The sequence below is a fragment of the Vulpes vulpes genome, chromosome 4, assembly GCF_048418805.1.
Source record: "Vulpes vulpes isolate BD-2025 chromosome 4, VulVul3, whole genome shotgun sequence".
Taxonomy (NCBI): Eukaryota; Metazoa; Chordata; class Mammalia; order Carnivora; family Canidae; genus Vulpes; species Vulpes vulpes.
The window spans coordinates 142,515,958-142,530,060 of record NC_132783.1 but is presented as its reverse complement, the minus strand read 5'-3'; the positions used below and the strand labels follow the sequence as shown (position 1 = coordinate 142,530,060).

Below are 14,103 nucleotides of genomic sequence, written 5' to 3'. Positions count from 1 at the left end.
ACAGTGCTTTAAAAATAGACAGTGAAGGGGGCCCGGGGGGCTCAGTGGTTTAGCGCTGTCCTCGGCCCAGGGTGTGATCCTGGAGACCCGGGATCGAGTCCCATGTCAGGCTCCCTGCAGGGAGCCTGCTTTTCCCTCTGCCTGTGTCTCTGCTTCCCTCTCTGTTTGTCTCTCATGAATAAATAAATAAATAAATAAATAAATAAATAAATAAATCTTAAAAAAAATAGACAGTGATTGTTGCTATCTTGATAATTGACAAATGTGGGATTGAATTATTTGATTGCTCTAATTTACTCATTCATTCCACCAGAGTCCTAAATGATGAATGGCAAATATGTTACAAATATGGACTCCCTTGCCTTCCCCCCAAATGCACACACATCCTGTTCTGCAAAAGAAAAAAAAAGAAAAGAATTGACAAGGAATCATTACCAGTTAGTTACAGACATGTCTCCTGAAGACCCATGATGTACCTTAGAATTATTCTCCACACAGCAGAAGCAGTTATTACAAATAAAAAGCACTGCTGAAAACAGCAAGATTGGGATGCCTGGGTGGCCCAGCGGTTGAGTGTCTGCCTTTGTCTCAGGGCATGATCCTGGAATCCCGGGATCGAGTCCCACATCAGGTTCTCTGCAGGGAGCCTGCTTCTCCTCTGCCCCCTGCCTCTCTCATGAATAAGTAAATAAATTCTTAAAAAAATAAAACAACAAGATAAACTACATACCTATTAGAATGACTAAAATCTATAACACTGACAACACCAAATTGGGATGTGGAGCAGGGATGTGGAGCAATGGGAATCCTTATTTATTGCTGGTGGGAATGTGAAATGGTATTGCCATTTCCAAGGAGAGTTGGGCAAACTAAATACAGTCTTACCATATGAACAAACAATCATGCTTATTGATATTTACCCAAATGAACTAAAAACTTATGTCCACACAAAAACCTGCACATAAATATGTGTAGTGGCTATATTCATAACTGTCAAAACTTGGAAGCAATTAAAATGATCTTCAGGAGGTGAATGAATAAATAAATTGGTGAATAAGTACAATGGGATGTTTTTCAGCAATATAAGGAAGTGAGCTACTAAGCTCCCAAAAGACACGGAGAAACCACAGGAAAAGGCATCTTGGAAGTGAAAGAAGCCAACCTTTGGAAAAGACCACCTGCTGCACGACTCCAACAACATGATATCCTTGTAAAGGCAAAACTATGGAGACAGTTGGAAGATCAGAGGTTTTAGGGGAAGGAAGATAGGAGGAAGGGAAAGAGAAAAAACCTATAGAGTTGGAGTACAGGGGAATTTAGAGCAGTGAAAGTGTTCTATACGTAACTATAATGGTGGGTACATGTCGTTATCCATTTGTCAAAACCCAAGGAATATACAATAATAAGAGTGAGCCCTAAGGTCAACTATGGACTTCAGCTAATGTGATTTGTGAGTAATGGTTCCTCCATTGTAATAAACGTCCCACAGGAAGGCAAGATCATCACAAAAGGGGAAGCTAGCAGGGTAGGGGAGATGGAGGTGAGGGCGTATATGGGGACTCTATGTTCTTGCTTCTCATTTGTCGGTAAACCTAATACTGATCTAAAAATTCACGTCTATTCATTTAAAAAAAATGTATGTGGCATAGATGTTGGAAACCCATTTGCCACGCCTGCCCTAAAATGCCAGTCATCATACACTATGGTTTACTATCGGATTGTCTATGATTTTCTTGATTTCTGCCAAGCACGGGTGTGAGTAGATAACGGGATGAGCAGCATTTGTAGATCTTCAAGACAAGAGGTAACGCCCTTATTTCTACCTATATATGATCTACTCTATAATTAATAAAATATACGTATTGGTCTAATAGTACATTATTTTCCACTAGTGTCAGTGATTCTGCACCCAAATCCTCTCATTTACTATTTAGAGCAACTGGAAGCCAGTAAACAGCAAAGTTTAAGAATTCAGACACATGACTCAAGACACGGTCTAATGGACAGAATACACCGGCCATTAGAAAAGGCATAATATGGATCCACCTAAGGCCAAAGCTAAGCAAATTCTAATATAAAATATCTAGAGATAATCAAATGGTCTGGATATGTGTGTGAATGTATGGTGGGGGGGGGGTGAACAGTGAGGATAATATAGTAAGGTAGGAATGGAACATACAGAACACATGTCACACAGTAGAACGGACTATATTTTCGTATAATTCAACCGCTACAAAAACAATGACATCCCTATGCACACAGACAACTCTACCCAACTGTGCACACATATAGTTTCAGAAAGATGAACAGTCCTAGGAGGGCTTTTGAAGAGTGTAACTCAGTTCATTGGTAAGTGCAACAATGATAAATATAAACAAACCTATGCTTTCTAATTATTAACATCATCCATCTTGGCCCATTAGGTCCAACTCAACAGGAAAGAGCTATCTCGCTTCCTTTGGAAACTTGATGTTAGGCCATTACATCCGTCGTTACCTATTACTCATTTGCCTACTTTTCACATTTCTCTCATACCATGTGACATAGGGAACTGCTACACTTCAGGGGCATGATTTCCACTCCTTTAGCATTAAATGGAAAACATGAATATTTAACTTGCATTGTTATATTTATCTCTTGGGTAAAATCCGGCAACATAAATCATGTACAGCCAAGGCATTCCCATTTACTTATCTATTTTCAATGTTGGCCCTTTTCTCCATTTTCTCCAATGCTATTCTAACTTTAAGAGAAAAGAAAGATGACCTCTTATTAGAAGAAACCAAGCCCTTAAAATATTTTTCATACTTGTTACCTAAAACTGGTAGCCTGAGGATCCCCATTCAGGTCTTATTACCAGGTCATTCACATTACTGAGAGCTAACTTTGTGAGAAAGAACTGCATTCGGGTGTATACCAGCCTGTTCCAGAAGGACTTGGAATGATCCCCACACAACTAGTTGTATTGAAAATTTACCCTCTTCAAGGTACGTAGGTTTCCAAAGAATAAAATGCTTGCATGCTTACTTCCAAAATACCAGTAAAGGAAATACCTGTGCCCCGTCCAGCTCCTCATCTTATTTAAGCAACGATACTTTACGCTGATACATCAGGGAGCTGATCAATGCAGGATTGGAATTCCACGATTGACTGCTCCAAACACGTCCCCCTCTTCCACTTCCTAAAAGAAAGGTCTCTCACAAGCCCATGCCAGCTCTCAGTCTTTCCAAGGGGATGGCATCCTTTGATAAAAGTCCTCGGCCCACTAACTAGAGTGCTGCTGCACAGAGACATTAAGTGTTGACTGATCCCCAAACAAGTTATGCCATCAGGGGGCATCTGTGGCTGCTGTGGCTGTGGGAGGGATGTGATTCCATTCAGTGAGAAAGTCTGGCTTTCAAAGTGACGCAGGAAAACACTCTCCCCCCACCCGACTCGGCTGCCTGCATCACCCTCTGTGTATATTCATGAAAACTTCATTTACTGTGATAAAGGAAAAAAAAAATCAGAATTTAAAAATACGTGCCCTGCATGCATATGGCTCATGAAAGCATCCTATTATTTCCAATTCGCCCATGTCTATTTTTGCAGAAAACAAGTCATATTCTTTTGGCTGCCTGCTGTTCTCTTCTGCTGAAAGCAAATTGCAGGTGAGCCCAGAGTCACTCATGCTCTCTCAGATATTTGCAGATGATTGCGAAGGAACTTTCTTCCCTGCAGCTTTCCCATACTTTAACATCTCTCATAATTCTTGCTGCATAACACATCATCTTTGAACGGGTCTAACGCTGGTCACTTCGCTATTGTGAACCTTTGTTATTTCCAAAGATAGAGCATTTTATTATACAAGGTAATTCTAAAGAGGATAAATTGAGACGGCATAGGATAAATTCGCTTTCCCATGAAAGCAGGAAATTCTGATGAATCTGAAATGCTTGCCTGTGGAAAGGAGAAGTAAGCTACTTCTAGCAGCACTTATATTCAAAACACAGGGAAAATGCTTCAAGAAAGCCGTGTAATCTCTCTCGGTGGTTTGCTGAGTATAACGTAGGAAGAAAGAGCCCCCTAATGGTTCAGATACCTATAAAAACAGAAGATACTCTCTTGATTCTTTTTGGTTCACTACGGCTCAAGTGAGTCATCAACAACCATACCTGATACTATGGGAGTAAATGGAAGGTAGGATAAAGGGTCAAGTGGAGCCTTCCCCAAAATGCAAAGAAAAGTAAAAACCGAAAATTGATTGATTAAGGAAGCTGCTATACGTGATGCCTCTATGACGCTAGAGCACTCGTGAGCCTTGATCCTGCTTGCTGGGTGCAGGAGACATGTTCATTACGTGCCTGCAAGTCTAAGATGTGATTTTAAAATGAATTTATTTTGTTTCCGATCATGGCACAACATCCTATTAAGAAGATTGGGGAACTAAATCTCTCACAGGAGTAATTACAGAATTTTTAAGATAAAACAAAAAAAGAGAGAGATAGAAGAGAGAGAGAAAGTAACGTTTAGGATAAGCTGAGAGGAATGCATAAGTGCAAGAGGCACACAGTTCAGAAAAGACTTTAAAACTCTTTCTAAAGGAAAAACATGCCCGTTCATAGAAAAAAAAATAAGTATGGATCCTTACATCCACCTATGCTAAAATATTAATGGTCTCATAAACAACACACAATGCAACTAAGAATTAGTTTTCTGCTTGGTGAAAACCTCAATATAACCCACCGGTAAGTGCTATAAGGTAACTGGACTGTATAACTAGGTTAGACACCTAAGATTACTGCAACAAAGACTATGGAATTTTAAATAACTGTGCATTAAATTTAAACACGAGTAGAGGAGTTAGGTAAATCTTAATTATACCCTTCCTTTGAGGAGATATATCAGACTGTTTGTAGAAACAATAAAATGGAAGGATTAAGAGCACGATTTTGGATACATTGGGTAAAAAGGTAACATAATTCTTGTTGTGCAAATCAATAGTTAAGCCACATTATGATAGGCTTATGACAAAGGCTACGTGGGGATTTGATATAATATTTGCACATATATGCAATATATATAAACTCTTTATAAACTCTCTCTCTCCTTACCTATGAATATATGTCTATATATTTGGTCTACAGCACTTGTCACCTTCCTCTGTCAATAGTTTGGTTTTAATTTTTCGAACATAATACTCAAAAGAGAGGCATATAATTGTTTTGTCAAAATGATTTGATTTAAAAATATGAAATATCCTCTAATACATATTTCTATGCTTTCAGACAAACTGCCCTTTACAAAATTTTATGACAATTATCCCCTTCCGATCTGGTGGTGTCAATGTGAATATCTGGGTAGCTATAATATCTATACTATTATGAGGCATCCAAACCTCATCCCACCCTGAAAAGACAATCTAGAGGTCATGAAAAATCGTGTTCTTCACATATGTAGTTCTATGCAACAGACAAGCAAGGGTTAAACACAGATGCAGATGCAGGCATTCAGGGTGTGTAATATTCCTAACTTGGGCTAGGCCGGCTCCCCAGGGTACAGGCGATCTTGCTATTATTTGAAACGCTGAGCAACATATTAAAAAGTTTTGCCGACCTATCGCAGCTGGCAGTTTGATCTTTGATTAGTGACTCAGGGAACTTCACTCAAAACCACAATCCGAGCAGCTCAGGATAAAATATCTCTCCGTATTGACCCAAAAGCCCATAAGTGGACATCAAAAATGCCATAGACCATGTTCGTTCCAGGAGGGATGGAGTCCATCATTCGTGTCTGATATGACCGTGCTGCCCATTTAGCAGCCGACCTGTAAACCTAAGGTCAAGCAGCGACATCAGTACTGCATTGCCCCAGCCTGCTGTGTCTGTGCCATCCAATCACTTCCTTCCCTTAAAAGAGAGAAAAAAAAAAAAAAAATCCCGTTCCCAGCAGAGGCTTTAATATGTGCAAAGTTTCTTTATATTCACAGACATTGGTCCAGCATACACCATCACTGACACTTAAAATATTGATGGAGCTGACTGCAGCTCTAGCGATGGGCTCTAGAAGAGCTGCACGTCTCCAGAGGCACATTTCTTAGCCTTAGCCCAGTACTTTAAGACCCAATGCTGGCCATCGGTAACTCAGCTATAATAAGGTGGCAGCCTAAGGTCACATCATTTAAGACACATCATGCTTATGTTCAAGAGTTAAGATTGCAAAGGACAGATACAGAAAAAAAAAAACAAAACTGGCAGTCACTGGAAGCACTGTAGCTCCTACGTCCGCATGAAATGGGATAGTACAGTTAACACGGTCACCGTCTTCGGTGATCTGCTATTTTCTCCCTAAAGTTGTTGAACAGCTAAGAACAATTTAAGCGAACATATCTTAAGGCTGTCCCCCCAAAATGCTCCTTTTCATGTGTACTTTGCTTCTGTCTTCTTTTTTTTTTTTTTTCCAAACAGAGTACCTGCTATATAAACTTACCATCTAGTGATCTTAGAAATAAAACTTATCTGGACCCAGAGATAAAATCACAAATACATTCATAGAAACATGTCTGAACACATTCCTCAATCCACATGCCTGTGCCTGGCATTGACTCTAAGACAGCCCCGAAAACTCAGTTTTTAAAGCATGCAAAGCTACGATATATGTTACTGGGAATGACTAAAAAGCAATCAGAGATTTAAAATAAATAATAATAATAATAATAATATAATAATAATAATAATTTCCTTACCTGGAGCATGTGAACTGTTTTCTGTTCGTTTCTGGAACAAAGTGGGGCTGGAGAGGGGACCTGCTTTTTTTGTTGTTGTTTTCTTTTTCTTTTCTTTTCAAAATCCTCTTTAAGGATGCAGGAGTGAGATGAACTATTATTCCAAGGTGAAGTCTTTTCTCTCTTGCTGGAAGCTGACAGCCTCTTGTAAAAGAAAAGGCATCTCAGTAAGTTGTTGACTGAGGAAGGAGGCAGCGAGCTCAGGGCAGCAGCAGTCACATCGTGATGCTCTGAAACGTGCACTGCCTCCTCCCCACCTTGCGTCCCTCCCTCCCTCCCTATCTCCCTCCCTCCTCTCTCTCTCTCTCTAAGCTCCTGCTCTTGCTGCTGCTGCTGCTGCTGCTGCTGCTGCTGCTGCTGCTGTGTAATCAATCCAGCCTGTCTGGAGCTAATAGTCCTCTATTTAACCAGCCAATCGATAGCAAGGATGCCGCTGCTCGTCCCAGGAGCCTTCTCCAAGAGTGCTCCAAACAGTAAGAGTTTTGCCAGCAGCTTAAGGAAGTATTTTGCATTATTCCCTCTCCCTTAGGGGTAGGCTTTCGGAGGGCACAGGCTCACAGCAAGTTTAGCGTGATCGCAGATTGTGGCATCTTTAACAGGCACCCCTTCTCATCCTGCCTGCAGCAACTCATGACCACACACCTGCTAGTCCCCCTCATTTACAAATTACCACAGAGATGCACTCTGGTAAAATCTTTCCAAGTTCGATACATAAGTAAAAAAAAAAAAAAAAAAAAAAAAAAAAAAAAAAAATCCCAGAGGGGGAAAAAATTGCAATATACTGACAATTTTGTTTTGTTTTGTTTTCTGGCCAGAAACTCTGCCTTCATCAGCCTGTATGGAGGGGATCTTTAAAGAAAACCCCATTACGTTGATGGATGTGAAAAAAGTATTCATTTTATTTTAGGGGGAAATAAAAGTGATCTGTATGTTTGTTTCTCATCAGAGGGGTGGTGTTTGTAGATATTTTTGAACTTGAGCCTGAGTCAGACTTGTGCATGTGTCTTCAATTTGAAAGCATAAACCTACAAAAGGATCCCTCTGAATGCATCAAACAGAGCTTTTCACACCTGATTCCTCCCTTCAAGGTTAAGGGGATTTTCTCCTTAAAGTGACAGGTTCCCTGCTCAGCGGCTGGAACTGACCATAATAAAGAGCCAACAAACCAGTGATGAGCAGATGGGTTTTTCATTCCCCACATGCTTCCTGGGGCGGGGAGGGGGGGTAGATGGTGGGGGCTGGAGGGGCGCATTTGGGGTCAAGTTAGTGTGGGCTTGCACACTGGCCCCGGCACACAGAGGGCCACGAAAGACCCAACCACCTGCTCCAGGTTGGCAGCTGGCAGGTGTAATAAGCAAGGGAACTGGGGCACCTGGCTGGCTCAGGGTTAGTGTCTGCCTTCAGCTCAGGGCATGATCCCAGGGTCCTGGGATTGAGGCTCACGTCAGGCTCCCTGCTCCTTGGGGAGCCTGCTTCTCCCTCTGCCGCTCCCCCTGCTTGGGTTCTTGCGCTCTCTCTCTTAAATAAATAAATAAATAAATAAATAAATAAATAAATAAATAAATAAAACCTAAAAAATCTAAGCAAGGGAACTTATAGAGGAGGCTTGCCTTCAGCCACACAAGGCAATTGGTCCTCCAAATGCACCTGCTGGGATCTTAAAAGTTTACATGAGGCTTGGACCTAGTTCCCTTATGCATGTCATCCAGAGGCTCTCAACACCTTGCTGTCTCAAGGCTGCACCCCTCAATCAATGCCCCCCGGGGGAGGGAATCACCCATGGGCAGCACTTGTGTTTTAGGGAGGGAGATGGTGAGGAGCTTCTGGTTGCTGGGGTCCAGCTTGTGGGTTAGCCTGCGGTCATATCTGAGAGGTGACCTCCTCCAAATCCTAGAAATGCAGTCTCTCTTGATTTCTAAATAGCGGATGGTTGCATATCTCAATCTCACACTGCCTGGTCAACCAACCTTTCACTTACTTTTTCTTTGTGATAATACATTACTGCCCTCACTAAATGCAAGTTGTGGAGGAATGCTTAACTACACCTCAGTTCCTGGTTGGAATTCAATTCCAGGCAGTAGTCATGGGAGCTCCCGCCTCCACCATCATATACAAATAAAATAAAAACAAACAAAAATAAATACAAATAATGTGTATTATTACAAATACAAATAAAAACAGATAATGTGTGCTAAGGTGTCCTGTAAATGAAGACCAGAAAGGCCAACTGGTATGCGTGATCACGGAGTTACACTCAATTAAAGTCCAAATTATAGAGCATTGTAACACTTATTAGAGGCGAAGTTCCTTGATTTAATTGACTCAGTTCAGCAAATATTTATTGAGCAACTCTTTGTATCAGACCTTGTACTCTCAATGATAGAAAAGTAATTAAGGAAAGGAGGGAGCAGTGTTTTCTGTGCTCTTGGTATTTCAGTGGTCAATCTTCCGGGGTCTTACAAGCAGAAGGGAGGTAAGGCCTTCCCAAGTCAATAAAATACCAGAGAGGGGGACTACTACCTTTTTTAATCAGTCGTTCAAAGAGCCACAAGTACTCAAAAGCAAGATCATAAAGATCATACTTCCTCTGGGACATTGGGAGACCCCTTTAAAAAAAACATGGCATTTATAATGATTATCAAAGAGAATTAAGAACAAATTACAGTAAGAGGGGAAAACAACTCAACAAAGGGAAGAGGGAAACATAAGGAAAACTATAAAGGCAAAGAGGGGATGGAGAAGTGTCAGGGCCACTGTAGGAAGAGCGAAATGGGGTGGGTGGTCCAAACACACGGCGCCTGCGGGGTATGACCGAAAAGAGGAAAAAAAAAATGAAAATCTTGGATGCCAGGCTGAGGGTAACTGGGAGCCTTTATATATTTATTTCTCTCTCTCTCTCTCTCTCTCTATATATATATATATATATATATAAATCAATTTTCTATGATTATCCAATGAGATAGGTAAATGGTGATAAGTTAAAGAGAGAGAGAGAGAAATAAATGATATAGTTATATATATATTTTTACATGATACAGTGATATGTTTATATACATTTATATGTATGTATAAATATATGTATTTATATTTTTACATTTATATACATATTTTTATATATCACTGAGAAAATGATAAAATGTGAACTGAGCTATGAGTATCTCAATTTAATGAAAATATGTAGTTTTGTAGTTTTTAATGGACTCTGGTGAACGTGAATAACCACTAGGGAGACCATTGCCAGTGTCTCCTTCAGGAAAATGAAAGGAGAACCAGTGTGTTCACGGTGGGAAAAGAGCAGAATGAACTAATATTGAAAGACATTCTTTCCGAAGTAAAGTCTCTACTAACTTTGTGACCTCCCAAGGAGACGTTCTTGAAAATAATTATGGATCCACATATTTTTATTTTTTTAAAGATTTATTTATTTATTCCTGAGAGATACAGAAAGACAGGCAGAGACACCGGCAGAGGGAGAAGCAGCTCCCTGCGGGGAACCTCATGTGGGACTCGATCCCAGGACCCTTGGATCATTCCCTGAGCCAAAGGCAGATGCTCAACCACTAAGTCACCCAGGTGCCCCAATGTATCCATATCTTAAAGTAATGGTATTACCCCTAATACAGAGAGAATATCTCATGATCAAAATAATCTAATACACATGATAATTTAAAAATCACTTAATGAGTTCTTGCTGTGTGGTCATAATTAAAATGCTTATTGTAGATGATAAAACTGAGATATAATTTCCTTGAGATATAAAACTGAGATATAATTTGCCTTCTTTCTTAGGAAGATTTTAATTTTTCAACAAAGATGGCTGACTAAGAAAAAAAGGCAAATTATGGCACTCACACTTCTTCTCCATCTCTCTGTTTGGGTTGTAGAAACCATCCTTTCTTAATTTCTTAAAGTGTTTGCTTATTTGTTTCATGCAATTTCTTTACAACAGCGTCAGCTCCGCGAAGGAAAAGAATTGGGTTTGTCTAACAGTTTTTCCGTCATGTATTTTAGAACTAAGCCTGACATAAATTGTTCAATGAATGACAATAAAATAATTTCTATTTTTGGAGTCCTTGGTAAGTTCTGAGCTAATAAGTGTGCAAACCTTACCTCATTTAACACTCTGCGAAATACACATTATCATATTTTACATCCAAAGAAAGGGAAGCTTGAAGAGGTTAATTACCTTGTCCGAGGAAACAATTAGTAAGTGTCTGATGAATTTCAAAGTCTCTATCTCAATAATATTGCACTTTTGGAAACCCATACATAACACAATAGAAAATAATCTGGATATTGATCTGTGGGTCATATAATCGGAATAGGTTGGGGAGGAAAAAATAAATGAAATTAAAACTCGAGTATCAAAAGGATGAATAGGAAGATAGGAAGCTCATGTTCAAAAACTGCAAAAGTCATGTGCTGAGAGGAAAGATGACTATTGGGGGTATTTCAGGGCAGATAGCAGGGCTGGGGGAGAATTGTTGTGGATTAGGAATAGCTGCTAAGTTTCGGTGGGGACCTTACCAAGAGGCAGTTGGGCTCAGCTTCTCTGAGGGCCCTGTTGAGACTCCAAGCAGAAGGAGAGAATGAGAATCTCAAACAGGCTCTGTGCTGGGGGGCAGAGCTCCATCCCATGACCCTGAGATCATGACCTGAGCCGAAATCAAGAGTTGGATGCTTAACCCCCCTGAGCCACCCAGGTGCCACCAGTTATTTTTTAATAATGAGGAATCATATCAAATGTAAAGTACTATGGATTTAAACCCTTGAATTTGAATTTTTGAAATTTTCATAATAATATGTTTAACCTGGAGAATATTGACAAGCTTCTGCTTTATTAAATAATATGCACTTGTACATTCAAGAGGAATTTATTGCAGGTGTTTACAATGTTTTTAACCGCAAATCATCTAAAGTTTGTCAAACACAACAGTTTGATTTTTGAAAATGCCTTCTTTTACTTTTGAAGTATGATTTGTGGATTTCAAACATTAACCTATGAAGACAGATTTCCCTTATTAATGTGTTATCAGGAAATGTCTATTCAATGGAAGAGCAAGTTACAAAGTTAATAGGTTCCTTTGGTAATGACAAGCCATCATTTTCACTTAAATATTAACATTTTCATTTTACTTATGTTTAGGAGTACAGAGTACCTCTACCTTTTGTATCATTGTGTATTACTGTTATCTACTCCTTTAAGCTTCCGTGGACTCATGTGAATTTTAGCTTTCTAAAGACTATAAACAATTTTTGAATGGAAATTATATCTCAGTTTTATCATCTACAATAAGCATTTTAATTATGACCACACAGCAAGAACTCATTAAGTGATTTTTAAATTATCACGTGTATTAGATTATTTTGATCATGAGATATTCTCTCTGTATTAGGGGTAATACCATTACTTTAAGATATGGATACATTGGGCACCTGGGTGACTTAGTGGTTGAGCATCTGCCTTTGGCTCAGGGAATGATCCAAGGGTCCTGGGATCGAGTCCCACATGAGGTTCCCCGCAGGGAGCTGCTTCTCCCTCTGCCGGTGTCTCTGCCTGTCTCTCTGTATCTCTCAGGAATAAATAAATAAATCTTTAAAAAAATAAAAATATGTGGATCCATAATTATTTTCAAGAAGAGAGCTGTCAAGATTTGAAATAGATTTTTTAAAGTTGAGATTCTCTGAGTTTATCTTGAATTTTCTATGGTTATCCAAGGAGATAGGTAAATGATGATAAGTTAAAAAAAAAATAGTGGGGATTTGAAAGTGTGGCTGGGCGAGCAGTAGGAAAGAAATAGGGGTTTGGGTGGAGCAACATGTCATCAGAGACCAGATGGGAAGAGGAGCTGGGTTAAAGGAATCGACGGTGAAAGTGCCAAGAGTAAAATGTAATTGGCATTAATTTCACAACCCACCCCTTCCCCCCCCCACCCCGCACAATGTACCAAAATACCAGCAGAATCTTTAAAATACAAACATGTGTGGTGTGCATCGTGATTGAGACTGATTCAATTTTGAGTCAGCTCAGGGAGAGCCAATTCTCAGGTTGTGGGTAGAAATGAAGATGAGATATTTAATGGAAAGAGGATATCAAAATAAAGGTTTCCCAGGAGAATTTGAACTTTTAGATTGTTAGGGAGCCACTGAATTTTTCTGAGTTGTGTGATAGGAGATTCACACTAAATTTATTTAAAACTCCAAGTATAGATGAGCACAGCTGATACATGTTACTATGGAAGTCACACTTTTCACCCTTTCAAACTTCTTTCCCAGGTCATCTGTATTATAGCCCTTCCTGTACTAAAGTTAAAATCTACATATTTTAAGTTTACCTTCAGATAACTTGTTGGCATGTGTCTTTTTATCTGCCAATCAAATATGTCTTCATGAGACTTGACAGTGGAGATGAGCAAGGCGAGCTGGTTTATCGACCGTATCTGCTCGCAAGCATGGTAGGGACTGCATCTGGTTTTGGGGGAAGAGCAGAAGCTCTATTAGGGTCTATTCCCTATTAATAGGGTCTATTCCCTATTGTTTTAGATGCCAAGCAAAGTATGGTGGTATTTCCATTAGAAGAGCATCGGTATGTGGTTTTCATAAAATTATCTCGATTTCCTCCCCTGAATGTGTAGTGTCTGAGTATATAGAATCCCAGTCCAGTGTTCACCTCTCCTGGGGAGCCTGTGACAAAAATAATGCCCTTACTAAATTCCTAACTTCTAGAATGGTTAGACCGGTTCTATTATCTGCAACTAAGAATCCTATAGGAATAAACATCAATAAAATATGTCATAATAAACCACAGTATTACTGGCTTGCAGTATATTTTGAGATAGGAAATGAGTACAGGGCTCTGAATACCAAGAATCCTGATGTCATATTAAAATGTCATTTATTGGGATCCCTGGGTGGCGCAGCGGTTTGGCGCCTGCCTTTGGCCCAGGGCGTGATCCTGGAGACCCCGGATCGAATCCCACGTCGGGCTCCCGGTGCATGGAGCCCGCTTCTCCCTCTGCCTGTGTCTCTCTGCCTCTCTCTCTCTCTCTCTCTGTGACTATCATAAATAAATAAAAATTTTTAAAAAAATTATTTAAAAAAAATAAAATAAAATAAAATGTCATTTATTTATCTGTTTAAATCTATATATTATTATAAAATATAAAATATAAAATATAAAATAAACATCTTCCTGCCTCCCCCAGTTAGTACCCCCACTACACAGAGTCAAAGGCCATCTGATCCAACTGAATAAGAAAAACAACCAAAGCCTCTGCAAGAGCTACACCATTTTTAGTAAAGTCTAAGAGATTTTCACCTATATCAAAATTAAAAGGGAA

General features: G+C 39.6%; 1 protein-coding gene across 14 annotated transcripts in view; it reads right to left on the bottom strand.

Annotated features, from left to right (window-relative positions):
* Positions 1–7,133, bottom strand: part of CDH18 (cadherin 18) — a 948,807-nt gene extending 941,674 nt beyond the window's left edge. For 9 of the 14 annotated variants that reach the window (XM_072757177.1, XM_072757194.1, XM_072757200.1 and 6 more), the window contains exon 1: positions 6,725–7,133. The gene's annotated coding sequence lies outside the window, so the exon portion shown is untranslated. The remainder of the gene's footprint in view (positions 1–6,724) is intronic. The other 5 variants (XM_072757180.1, XM_072757201.1, XM_072757195.1 and 2 more) reach the window with 4 other exon arrangements.
* Between the last annotated feature and the right edge of the window lie 6,970 nt (positions 7,134–14,103).